Below are 13,667 nucleotides of genomic sequence, written 5' to 3' on the forward strand. Positions count from 1 at the left end.
AACACCTCGCATTCCAAATCTCTCTAATTTGTCAAGTAAGATATTGTGGTTAACTGTGTCAAATGCTTTTTTCAGTTTCAACTAGCGCTGCAACGATTAATCGATTAACTCGAGTATTCGATTCGAAAAAAAATATTCGAATTAAATTTTATTGCTTCGAGTATTCGTTTAATTAAAGTGGTGTTGTAATGGTTTATTTTGAAAGTGTTCGCATTTAGTTTTATTGATTAGGGTGGATACACTGCCCTCTGGTCTGTCTTATTTCACATGACTGAATTCTACTGCTCCCTGTTAAGACCAACGTAAGCAGAGTTTTTGTTTGAGTTAATGTTTTTTATGCATTCATAATTTAGTTTATAGGCATATTTAGTCGTTTTTTGTGGGGATATGTGTCCGAACCATTTGTTAAGAGCATTATAAAAAAAAAAGTTTGCATTTTATAGCATTTAAGCTAGCGGACTTTTGCTATGTAAGTTAGCCAATTGTTTTTTTGCTGTACATAGATCTTTTTTTTTTTTTTTTAATACCATTTGAGGCTCAGCTCAGGTATTTTAATTTTTCATGTTCCTTATCTGATTACTCGATTATTCGAACTAACTAGTTCATCGATTAATCGACCACTAAAATAATCGATAGCTGCAGCCCTAGTTTCAACTTATGACAGTCTTATGATGCCGCTGTCAAATAAAGTGTGCCTGGTTAATATCTTTTGGTGTAAATATCCCATAATACTGTGAGGACAGTGCCGTTTTTGTGCCAAATTTGGTTGATGACGGCTTATAGTCAGGTGCGACTTATAGTCAGAAAATTACGGTATTTAAAATACATAAATTCAACAATGGGAAAAAAAAAACAAAAGAAAAGAAACAAAATAATCCAACCCCACTTTTTTTGTTTACAATATCACAGAAGTGTAAATATCCCAAATCTTCATATCTCTCAAAACGCTTTACAGTCATTTTATTTATTTATTTATTTTCTGCAATGTTTTTTCTCCTCTTTAAGATTGCAAAAAGGCAAATCTGGGTTAGAAAGTGGAAGGAGGAAAGGGAGGGGGTAGGACATACCAGTACAACTACCCCCCAAAAAGTGGTCCACACACACACGAGCACCTATGCCACCTATGAAGTGTGCACCCCCATCCCCCCACCACCGACACATGTTCAGCATCCTCTGGGCAGCTGAGAAAGCGAAAGAACGCACGAGAGAGAGAGTCAGCCAGCGAGCGAGCGAGAGCAGTGAGGTGGAAACGAGGGTGAGCATCACAGAAAGACACAAATAGAGCGATAAAGCGGCGAATTAGGCAGCCAGGCGGCGGCGAGGGGGGGAGGAAGAGGAAAAAACGCCGAGTCCTTGGCACGTCCCTACTCCATTCGAGATCCTCTCTTTCCCCCCTCTTTTTTTCCCCCCGTGTGTGTGTGGATGTAAGCACCCAGTGGATATTCCTGAAGCCGGATGCCGGGATCCACGCAGGCCAGAATGGATCCGGCACCGGCGCTGACCCAGATTGGAAAGATCGGACCGGTTGCCGGTGTTATAGGGATGTGACGTTTGTCTCCGCGAGGTAAGGATGGAGAGACTGCTGAATTATTTGCACTGAGCTTGCTAATCAGCTTGCTAATAAAACAAACCAGTGACTTCTCCTTCACGTTGGCCTGATTATAAGCTAAAATTGAACGCATTGATCGGATATCCTCGCATGAGTTAATAAATAATATGTACTTCCGGGTGGCAAGAGCTCAAGCATCCTCATGAGCCTCATGCCAGTTAAACAGAAGTACAATGTGTACTGCTGAATTCCACAAGAATTCAAAAGTTGCTTACATTGAAAGAGAGAAAAGGGGAAAAAAAACCTTTAAAGAGAAAAAGAATGGCATATTTTGTTAAGAAAAGAAGACAGATGTATTTTGTCAAGATTTAAATTTAAAGCATTGGGGGAAATGCCCTTTTTGCATCACATTATGGTAGTTTAACACATGATAATGCAATGAGGATATGTTTGTGTTCCTTGTATTGTGTTTACAAGTTTGGGAATGCACAAATCAATGGTACTTTTTACACAACCAAATTGAAAACAGGTCAATCTTGACCATAAAACAACATACTGCAGAAATTTAGTACTTTCAGGCTGAGTTAAATCAAATTTGATGCACTAGCAAAAATGTGCACACAATACAAGGGGTTATTTTTTCCCAAAATTTGAGTTGTTACACAAACAAACAGTATTTTGTAGAGATTAAACACTTATCTTATGAGAAGAGTCACATTTTTTACCCAAGACAAGTTCGTAAAAAGACATTTTTTTTTCCCCTCGTACATTTCAGATTATATATCTCAACCAACTGGCTCTCTATTCTAGAAAAGATCATGATTTTTTTATGTAAATAAATTTGCCTTTTTCTATTGGGGGAAAAATACAACTTTATTTCTTGTAATACGATAACTTTTTGCTAAAAAAAAAAAATATATATATATATATATATATATAATATATATATATACATATATATATCAGTTAAACAAACTGTTTGCATTCCAAAGTTGTTGTTGTTTTTTTCTGCCATTTTTGGGGGGGGGTTGAATAAAATATGACTTCATTTTCCCAAGATCTGTTTTTGGTCCGTTGAAAAATTCAGCTTTGTTCATCTAACTACCGCAATTTTGATATCTTTCAATTTCTCACGCATATATGTAAAATTGGACTTTCTTCACCCAGCCGACTTTATATTACGACTATATCTTGGTGGGTGGGGTGGGGGGATAGAATGCTGATTTGCTATGCCGAACAATGTCTCTTCTTGTAACCACTTTTTCCAAATAACATGACGTCTCAAAGAAATATCAATTCAAATCATTGCAAATTTTTTTTCCTGTACTCTTTTCCGATTTTATCTTGGTATGTACTGACTTAATTCTTGTAACATTACAATTTTTCATTTCAATAAAAGACGGATTTTGTCCGTGGAACGATTATGAATTTTTCTTGAGGAAAAATCAGACATTATCCTTATAAAACACATTTTTTTCTTGATTTTGAAATATATACAGTGGGGAGAACAAGTATTTGATACACTGCCAGTGTATCAAATACTTGTTCTCCCCACTGTATATACAATCACAACTTCCCAGCAATATAAAATGTGACTTTCTCCTCCCATTGAACATTGACATTAATATTATAATACTGTCATAGGGGGTAGAGTAGTAGTAATTTTTTTTACTCAAGTAAGAGTAGCGTGTATTAGTCAAGTAAAAGTAAAGTAGTCATCTAATAAATGTACTCAGGTGCAAGTAAAAAAAAAGTACAGTATTTTGTGAAAAGAATACTCACGTAATGAGTAACATTGTGAGTAACTGCTGACAATGTTAGATTTTTTTAAAAACAGAATTTTTTTTCCTAGCACAGTTATCTATACTAACTGTTGTTATTATACTGTACTATGACCTATTATATAATCACGTTAAGACCAGTGTTGTTGATAACGGCGTTAGAATATAACGCCGTTAGAATATAACGGCGTTACTAACGGCATTCTTTTCTTCAGTAGTGAGTGATCTAATTAATTACTTTTCTCATTTTGGCAACGCCTTTACCGTTACTGAGGCGGGAAAGGCGTGCGTTTCTACGATGTTGGTTGACTGACGCGAGAAAAGTCTGAAAAAGACGGACTCACGAGGACGAGAGAGCAAAGCAGGAGTGGGGAGGGGGCAAGGGAGTGTGACGCCATTGCAAACGCGATACTACTATACTAGGTGGCTCCAATAGTACCTGACTGTAGCTGATAGCCTACAAACTACGCCCACATGTTGCTTTGGTAGACACTTATATACAGAAATAAATGCAAATGACAGACACGGCGACATTAGCAACATGTATAATAAAGAACTAGATGCGTTAGTAAAAGGCCGCCATCTTAAAGCAGTAGACTTCTCAGGAAGTAACTTTTTATCTAAAATGCTCCTAAATCGGCAAAATTTAACTTAAATCTATCTTTAAATGATGAAACAGTTTTAAAACGTACACATGTCGAAAGAAGACAGAAGGGAACTAATGCAATAACGGGAGCAATTTTAACAACTTTAACGGTTGATTCACAACATTAAATGACTTCCACACATAGCAAAGGTTACTATCTAGTTATCGCAATATCCGCAATATCCCTGTGTCTAGCTAAGTTTAGGGTAAAGAATTGGGCTAGGGCCAATTGTCCCAAAAACCCTTTAAACTTCACATTGTGTGACCTGTTTTTTGTTGTTGTTGTTGTTGTTGTTTTTTTTAGAAAAAAAAACATGAACATTATCACCAGTTACTTTGCCAAGTAACTAATTACTCTTACATTCAGGTAACTGAGTTACTAACGCAATTACTTATTGGAAGAAGTAATTTGTAACTGTAATTAATTACGTTTTTAAAGTAAGATTAACAACTCTGGTTAAGACAAAAATAAAAAAAAGGCATCCTTAAATTCCAGCTAGAGAAATAAAATCTACAAAACTGGAGCATCATTTGTCCAATGAACATGAGTGCCCTCTAGTGGAGAAAAAGGTTCTTAGTTTGAATAGTTAATTGTTTGTTCCTTCATAGTTCCTATTATGAAATTGAAAGGATCATATCTCCGGTTGTCTGTGGTCAATCGGTGCCAAATAAAAACTGGAGGAGAGGTTAAAATCCGCGCTTTTGAGTCATGTTGAGGGCAGTGCTCTATGTCAAATATATATATATATATTTTTTTACGATGCTATAAAGACGCCACGTGATTGAACAGGGCGGTGTGATCAAAGAACGGCTAGCTTGAGTCTGATTGGTGAAATAGAGTCATGTGATTATTGTTGCGACATTTCATTGGTGAAACTGCTAAAGCGACTGTTGACATTGCTGGCAAAAAAAAGGAAACTGTAATATGTAGAATAAAGTGGAAAAATGTAACTAGTGTTGCCAAAAGTAGTGGACTAAGAGTAGCATATCTTCTTCAAAAATCTACTAAAGTAAGAGTAAAATGTATGGCTTATTAAAACTACTCTTAGAAGTACATTTTTCTCAAAACGTTACTCAAGTAAATGTTGCGCCTTACTACACACCTCTGAATACTCTATTTAGTGCATTATGATTTCTCACCTTGAAAAAACACAATCATATTCCCTTAGATTAGGGGTCTGCAAGTCTGGTCCTCGAGAGCCGCTATCCAGCTTGTTTTCCATGTCTCCCTCCTTCAGCACACCTGAATCAAATGATCAGCTAATCAGCAAGCACTGCACGAGCCTGATAACGATCCAGATTATTTGATACAGGTGTGTTAAAGGAAGGCGACATGGAAAACAAGCTGGATAGCGACTCTCGAGGACCGGACTTGCAGAAAAAACATGAAATTATATTCTGTCTTGAAAATATGCTACTTTATCATTCCTCCCTATAAATTTCACGACTTTACGACATTTTAGTTTCCTGGCTTCGCGTAGAACATCGGATTGAACCATTATCCACGCCAAAGAGTGCTACACAGACTGGCTCCATGTATAATGCACAAGCTGGGAGAAGTGTCACGCACAGCAACAAGTCACCATGCTTCCTTCCCCTAAAGTAGTCGAGAAACTAGGCTAAGCTAAGACCTGCATTAATAATTTAGTCACTCCTGGTGGCTCTGGGAATGTTTCTGCTTGTGGAAGGCATGAAACAATTGCATTGAAAGCCAAGCTGCACACAAAAATATGAGCAGTGACCAGTTCAAAAAATGTGAACAAGGGGACATACTTGTGCTAGTACAGTGGTATGTCAATTTATGAAATGAATTGGTTCTTGAAGTAGTTTCTTAACTTGAAAATTCTGTAAGTAGAGACGTGTTTTTCCATGTAAATGACCTAATCCGTTCAAAGCCCTCCAAATTTCAGACATAAATCTTTTATAATGCATAAAAATGCATCAAAACATGGAACAAATACATGTTGCAATTAGATTATTGTAGAATAAACATAAAATCTGAGTTGTGCATCATGTAAAAAAGCAAGAATAAAGAAAAGAATAAAAGTTAATACACTCATGCGGATGAAGAGGACATTGAGATACACACATACACATACAGTAGAGGTCCCTCTTCGCCAATTAGATGCCAGAAACGCTCGGCAATAGCCAATGGCAGAGCACCTATAAGTTTGTTACGTTCAGCAAACTCTGGAAGCAGCGAATACCTTCCTGAAATTTCTTTCTTAACAAGAGGCAATATTTTCCTGTTGATGCGTGTCTTAACTTGAAAATTATGTATGTAGAGCCGTTTGTAAGTAGAGGTACCACTGTATTTAAAATACTTTTTTTTTTTTTTTAACTTTATGTAGTTGATAATGTGCCTGAAAACAGTACACCCCCCAAATCATTTTCTCAATGCCCTGTGGAGTTTCACAAATGAAAAGTCTCCAGAAAGTATTTAAGATCCATGCCTTGACAATGGAAGTCAGCCATTTTGGAGTGGAGAGGTGCAAATATTACGATTAAATTCCAGACCTTATACTTTGTTTCAAACAAACGAACAAACAAACAAAAAACTCCGACACCCCGTTCTAAGATTTTTTTTTTGTAAGAAGGTTGGACACCATTTTCACAGATCAACATGAAATTTGGTGAATATATCTCTCATGAAGTAACACACGTAAAAGTCTAAGGATGTATGCCCAAAACAAATAGCAAATCAACCATTTTGTTTTCAAGCAACAATTGTAAGCACATCAATAACACACCTACTAGAGCACGGGTGTCCAAATTTTTTCTTCCTGGGGCCGCTTTTACAAAAATCAAAGAATGCAACAAAGGATCGGAATCCTTTGTTCATGTTCTGAAGACATATTCATTTTTTAAAGTCTTAACTCTTTGGCTGCCATTAACAGCGATAGATATCCAATCCAATTTCACTGGGGGGCTGGCAGCGATCTTTCAAGTCTCATTCGATTAGATGTCTATCACTCTCAATGGCAGTGAAACGTAATCACTAAATGCCATCCTCGAAATAGATTTGATGTCTAAAACTGAATGAGAAAATGAATGAGTTAAAGGGATCCTCGATCTTTAAGACAAGTAATTCTTAAAAGATAAATGTTAGTATGAGTTATAATAATCTGATATTAAAACCCCTCTTAATGTTTTCATTTTAATAAAATTTGTAAAATTATTTTAAGTGATAGGTCGCCATTCTTGTTGATGTCGCAGTGCGGTGACGTCACTGGGCCCGTTGCCGAACTTCCAGCGTGTCACTCGTTAGCTACCCCAACATGTCGTCGGTTCTGCCCTTCAAATTTGAACCAGATCGGAAAACAAGAGCAGGACAGCACTGTCGGTCGTTCATAAGAATTACACATTTTATATTACACAATTGTTGTACACAATTGGAAACGTCCTAATTATGTCATCACTCAGAGCCCGCAAAACATGGCGCCAACTATCGGCCAAAATACGTACTAAATATTATAAAATATTGCCATTGATTTAACATTTTATGTATTTCTAACAACATATTTTAGTACAAGAGAACAATTGTGGTTTATTGGAGCCTACATGTTTTTAAGATCGAGGATCCCTTTAAGGGCTACAAGCAAGAAAACAAGAAGTATAAGAAAATGTCCAGCAGGTATTTTATGGAGATCCTCGGACATAAAGACTTGTAGATTCTAATAAGCCACAATTGTTCTATTTTACTAACATATGTCATTAGAAACACATAAAATATTGCCATTGATTTAAAAATCTATAATATTTAGTACGTGTTTTTACCTACGGAGGGCGCCATGTTTTATGCACGCAATGGACACTTGGGGTGATGACGTAGTTCGTCACTGTCAGTAGACAAACACTACCGGTGTTCTGCAATACGCAGCGAGACATCCAACACATGGGAACATCGGTTAAAAGCGGCGAGTATTTACTATTTGTGTTTTTATTAAGTCTTTTATTACACTTTCATTGTCTCAAAGTAATTTTTGCATATATTTCCTTCTCATAATTTAAGCATTGTGTTTTCTGTGGTAGCTTTAAAGCGGATTGTTGATTTGTTGACCACATTCATTACGTTTTGTATTTAAACCACTCACATTTGATATTACTTCGTTTAAGTATTTTCTTAAGGCATCTTTAGGATGTTTGTCTGCATCTAAACAAAACAAGCTGAAAGCGCACGGTAGTACTTTGGGTGTCAAAATCACCAGTGTAGCACATTTTGGCAGAACACCGGTTTTGTCCAACTCTCGTCTTGTCTTATCCAGTCTTTCCTGTTCATTTTGCTTCTGCTCTTTTTGTGAAATATCGACAGTGCTGTCATGTTCATTAATGTTCCTTTCGGGTTCAAATTTAAAAGTGCTGAACAAATGACACGTTTATGTCGCTGGAGTCATACTCTGGAAGCCTAGCAGCGTAACCCAGTCACTTCAACACCCTGCGACATTAACAACAATGGCGACCTACTAGTTAAACTAATTTTACAAACAGTATAAAAATGAAAACATCAAGAAGAGTTTTAATATCAACTGTAATTTCCAGACTATAAGCCAGGACTTTTTTCCCAGTGTGGCATATTTGTTGATTTGTTTGGGTTAATAGGTAAAACTTTATTTGATAGCGGCGTCATAAGACTTCCATAAGACCGCCTTAATTATGACATAACACTGTCATGGGCATGAATGAATGCTTATGACAGATGTCATTAAGTGTCACCTGGAAAATTTTGTCACTCACCCTAACCCTTCAGCTCGGATCTTTTACTTCTATTCAAAGTGAGATAATTTGCCGGATGACACAAAATGACCTCTGTCATATGCATTCATTAGTGCTCATGACATTGTCATGTCATAGTTATGATAGTCTTATGGCGCCACTGTCAAATAAAGTTTTACCAAATACCATAACTAGCTATTAATGAAACAACTGGGACAGTAACTGAAGAAATAATTAGCACAGAACATGAATTTTGATTGTTATTTACATCTGTAGCGTCGCAATGCATGCTAGGAGGCATGTTGAAGGACAACAGTGTTGACAGCAGGTAGAGCAGTGATGGCCAAATGAAGCTTCTTGAAGCAATGAAGAGTTGCAGTCAGTTGGTTCAAAGCTTCATGGTGGTTCATTTGGTCTTATGACAGTCTTACGATGCTGCTGTCAAATAAAGTGTTACCGGTTAAAATCTTTTGGTGAAAATATCCCATTATACAATGAGGCCAGCTGCGGCTTATAGTCAAGTGCGGCTTATACTGTATATGGAGAAATGCCATTTTCGTGTCAAATTTGGTGGGTGGTGGCTTGTAGTCAGGAGCGCTTTGTAGTCAGAAAATTATTTTAACTCATGATAAAGTTTATCTTTTGAGAACAACAAGTCTTTCTCTCCATGATTCCCTTTCAGTGAATAGCTTCATCTAATGTTAAAAATGAAAAGTGCAACAGAATGTAGGCTGAATCAGTGGTGTCACCAGGATGCCAGGTGTGGGTGGGCATTAGTCTTGCCTGGGGGGAAAAAAAAAAAAAAAAAAAGCTACAATGCTCAAGTAGGTCTAAATCCAGCGTAGGGCTACTGCACCTTAAAACATGTTTTGTTTTATCCTTGAGATAACTGTTGTTGTGATTTGGTCTAAACAAATTTGATTTTATTTGACTTAGAACACATCCATAACTGAACAGTATGGACATGCAGGTTACAATGTTTTTTTTAGGCAACCTATTGTGGTTCCTCGGTTTTATTATTATTATTATTATCTTTGTTCCGCAGCCTCTTTGAGCTCAATTTGGCCCCCTTAGAATGCTTCAAAATGCACCAAAATCGGCAGGCAGGTCAAGACAGGTCCAATCTTTGATATCATGTTAAGACAAATTCCAAATACACTATGTAGCGCCCCCTAGCAGTCATTCTTTGTCCCGCCGACGCTTTGAGCCCTACTTTGACCCCCTCAGAATGCTTCAAAACTCACCAAACTCGACAGCCAGGTGAACACTGGTGAAAACTTTGATAAAATGTAAAAAAAAAAAAAAAAAAATGCGTAAATGTGTGTAGCGCCCCCTAGGAACAAAACCAACATTTCTTTTTTTTTTTTTTTTTTTTTTTTTTTTTTTTAAGGTGAAACTGACTTGGGATACTATACTCGGTGCCCAGACTGCCGTTAGTACTACATTCAGTTTTCTTTGGGTGGGCAGAGCGTGTCCGTGGGTGGGCACTGCCCACCCCTGCCACCCCCTGGTAACGCCCCTGGGCTGAATTTAATCTTCTTGTGCGAGCCATATTCAATAATATTTTCATAATTTGCTGTGGGCCATTAAAAACTGGCAGGCAGGCAGCAGTAATTCTGCAAGCTGTATTATATACTCACCTGTAAAAGAAAATTAACCCAAGCCGTCCCATATTACAGCTCATTTAACACCTCCCTATTCCTCCTTCCGCCCTAAAGATGCTCCATTTTTTCCTGTCACTGTGCCCACTGTACCATACTGAAATCGAGTTTGGGCACTTGGCGGAGCAAACTCTGTAGCCCGGTTGTCACGGTAACTGCTTAAAGAGCCATCTATAACCCAACAGCTCCGCCGCTTGATGTTTTATTGAGAATGTTAAGCGCGAGAATGATCATACTGACCCCTGCCTAGATAAAGCCTCTACAAAAGAGGAGCACGTTCGCTATCTCGGAGCGAGGAAATGAGCATTGTCCGCCGTCGAGAAGTCTAATGGATTCGATAGGACTGCGTGAGCTCCATTGTGTAGCCACCTAAAAAAAAGGGGGTCAACATTAGCCCAGAGGTGAAAAGGTCCCACCAAGTGCTTGCTGGTGAATGCAATGATGAATGTATGTAAGAAGGTTGTAAAGGTTGCGCACTAAGGCAAATGGCTCCATGGTTGACTCTATATGGAACATACAATGAGATAGGAAACGAGGTTTTGAAGTGGCTTTATGTGGATTTGAATGGAGAGAAGTGAACAGGATGACTTCAGCGTAAAAGGTTTTACATTCATACAGAATTAGGAAAGATAAGAATTACTCACATCATTTACAGTAGAGTAAATCTGCTTGTCGAAATGGTCATGAATTTAATAAGACAGTGGTTTTGTTAAATGTGGGACTTCCTTAAGTTGGTTAATTCAAATTTTGTTGAATGAAATGGGCAAGTTTATATGGAAATCAACATAGGTGGAGTTTGACTTTTGGGGCAGGGGGGGCACAAAATGTTGATGACCTCTTATAATAAGTTGACAATGAGCGTTTTTTTTTTTTTTGTTTCCCATCATTCTTGAGCGGAATTCTAAATCAGACTGCTTACGACAGCTATACTTTTCACCAATATCGTCATCCATTGAATATGGTACGCCCGCCGGTGTCTTTCCAATGTAGTTACCCCAGTCAAAAATTGTATCCCCTCTGCGGAGCCATATGGAGGTAATGGTAAATGGAGAGTACTAGATTTGTGTCTTTATTATTCAATCAAAAGAAAAGTTGCTTCAATAAAAAGAAAAGTTGCTTCAATCAAAATTTATATTTTCAATTAAAAAAAAGTCGCTTCAATAAAAAAATTAATGTCTTTAAATGCAAAAATAAATTTGAAACTAAAAAAAAAATGCACGTGAAAGCAATTTTTCTATAATTGTATTTTTTTTAGGGGTCTTTTTTTTTTGTTTTTTTTTGACTGAAGCAACTTTTTTAATTGAAGTAATGTTGATTTGTGTTTGGGCCACATTTTGGCTAGGATGTTTTTGTATTTAACATTCAATCCAAAAATAAGTTGCTTCATACAAAAAATATGTATTTTATAAAGAAAAATCACTTCAATAAAAAAAAAAAAAAAAAAATCAATCACAGAAAACGTTTTTGAATGCGAAAAAATATTTGAGATTGAGAAATTTGCATTTGAACTTAATTTTTCATTGAAAAAGTTTTCTTTGAGTGAAGCAATCCTTTATGTGTTTGGGCCATATTATGGGTAGGACATTTGTGTCTAAATCATTCAATCTCCCAAAAAGTTGCTTCAATCAAAAAAAAATTTTTTTTTTTAATCAAACAAAAAAACATTTTTCAAATTAAATTGCCCTCCCCTATTTTTTTTTTTTAATTATATGCAAAGTAAATGACCGTCTAAAGTCACATGATCTGTTCGAAAAATAATTTTGACCGATTACAAAATATATTTTTTTGTTCATCACATTCATTTTTGTTGCTGTTTTATTGCTTTACAACTTTTATATATATAGGAAAGTCAATTTCATGCATTGAAACTTCTCGGCCAGCAGGGGGGACCTGGCCCCCCCTTAAATTCCGCATATAGAAATCAAACATGGTCACATGGTTAACCCTTAGATGCACAAGTTACTGGACCCTACACTCTACCATAAGTGGGTCAAAAATGACCCATATTATATTTGTTTTTATTCAATTTTGGTGAAGAATAATAACTTGTATATCAATTAGTTTTATATTTAGGGCCATACAAGAATGATTTCATGCTTGAAATATCTTTAATCTTTATGATTCCATTAACATTTCAAAAAAAAAAAAAAAAAAATAACAGAACAGCAATAGACTTTATCCTTCCTTGTATTTTATCATCAATGATGAAGAGCTCCCATGCATCTTTTTGGTGATACAGCGGTGCTAAGCCCTTGTGGAGGCACTGACCGATTTCTGAGGATACTGTGGTTCTGTGTTCTGCCCTGGGTGGGAGGTAATTCTCTCTAGTAAGAGCCCTACCAACTCATTCTGTTGGCCATGATTTGGACACTTTCTTCTTCAGAGGACACATACGTTATGAGTTAGATTGATCCTGTTCAGTTGGGTTTCCAGGTGGACAACTGCCACTGCCACCTGAACAATAGTCTGGGTCCTCATCATTAGAAATTTTGGACACTTGAGTCCAACCCCGTCACTGCCTCTCCATCATCCAACATCTATAGGACCATTTCAGCTGTAAATCTAGCAGCTATGACATTTTGGATAAGGAAACATAACAGTAGTGTTTTCAATAGATCAATATGTAGCTGTATAGATAAATACAAAACACACTATATATAAACAGTAATGTTAGCTAACCTAGGCTAGGTTGGAATCAGATTTTTTCATGTTTTTCCGACTCGACTGAATGGGAAAAGTCGCATAAAAATGGACCATTTCAAATTCGGTCAAGGTCACTTTCGTATTTGGTTAAATCCCATCCGGGCCACATTTTTTCAGAATGTGGCTGCAGTCCGAACTGCCAAGTCCCCCAAATTGGCATTCATGCAGATATTAACATCAGCAAAGAGCGAGAGAGACCGGGTGCTACGGTTGCGGTGCTGCTATGCATTAGCGTTAGCGCCTAGCTTGAAGGCGGCATGCGGGCCAGTTTGCTCAGCGCATCTTGGACTGCGAATTACAGCACATGTGTGATACTTGAACAGGCTCAATGGACAAAAGCAGTTTGAACGGGTACGCCAAAAAAAACAGATATGACAAAAAATCGGAATTGTGCATTAGGACCTGCGGTATGAACCTAGCCTTAGTTAGCTAGCTAGTTATGAAGTAGATTAATTTGTTGATAAATAATAATAAAAAGAGCCATGAAAGACACACACACAAAATACTATATGGACATAATTCTAACAGTACACGTATCAGCTCTTGCTGTGTAAAATAATCTTAAGGGATGTCACTTTTTACATACCTAGTCTGTGAGGCCCACGGTAAATTTA

At 37.1% G+C, this 13,667-nt stretch overlaps 1 protein-coding gene across 4 annotated transcripts in view; it reads left to right on the top strand.

The window, feature by feature from the left end:
• Positions 1-1,158: 1,158 nt before the first annotated feature.
• Positions 1,159-13,667, top strand: part of LOC130926791 (nck-associated protein 5-like) — a 68,240-nt gene continuing 55,731 nt past the window's right edge. For all 4 annotated transcript variants that reach the window (XR_009066280.1, XM_057852024.1, XM_057852025.1 and 1 more), the window contains exon 1: positions 1,159-1,564. The gene's annotated coding sequence lies outside the window, so the exon portion shown is untranslated. The remainder of the gene's footprint in view (positions 1,565-13,667) is intronic.

The sequence above is a fragment of the Corythoichthys intestinalis genome, chromosome 12, assembly GCF_030265065.1.
Source record: "Corythoichthys intestinalis isolate RoL2023-P3 chromosome 12, ASM3026506v1, whole genome shotgun sequence".
NCBI classification, from domain to species: domain Eukaryota; kingdom Metazoa; phylum Chordata; class Actinopteri; order Syngnathiformes; family Syngnathidae; genus Corythoichthys; species Corythoichthys intestinalis.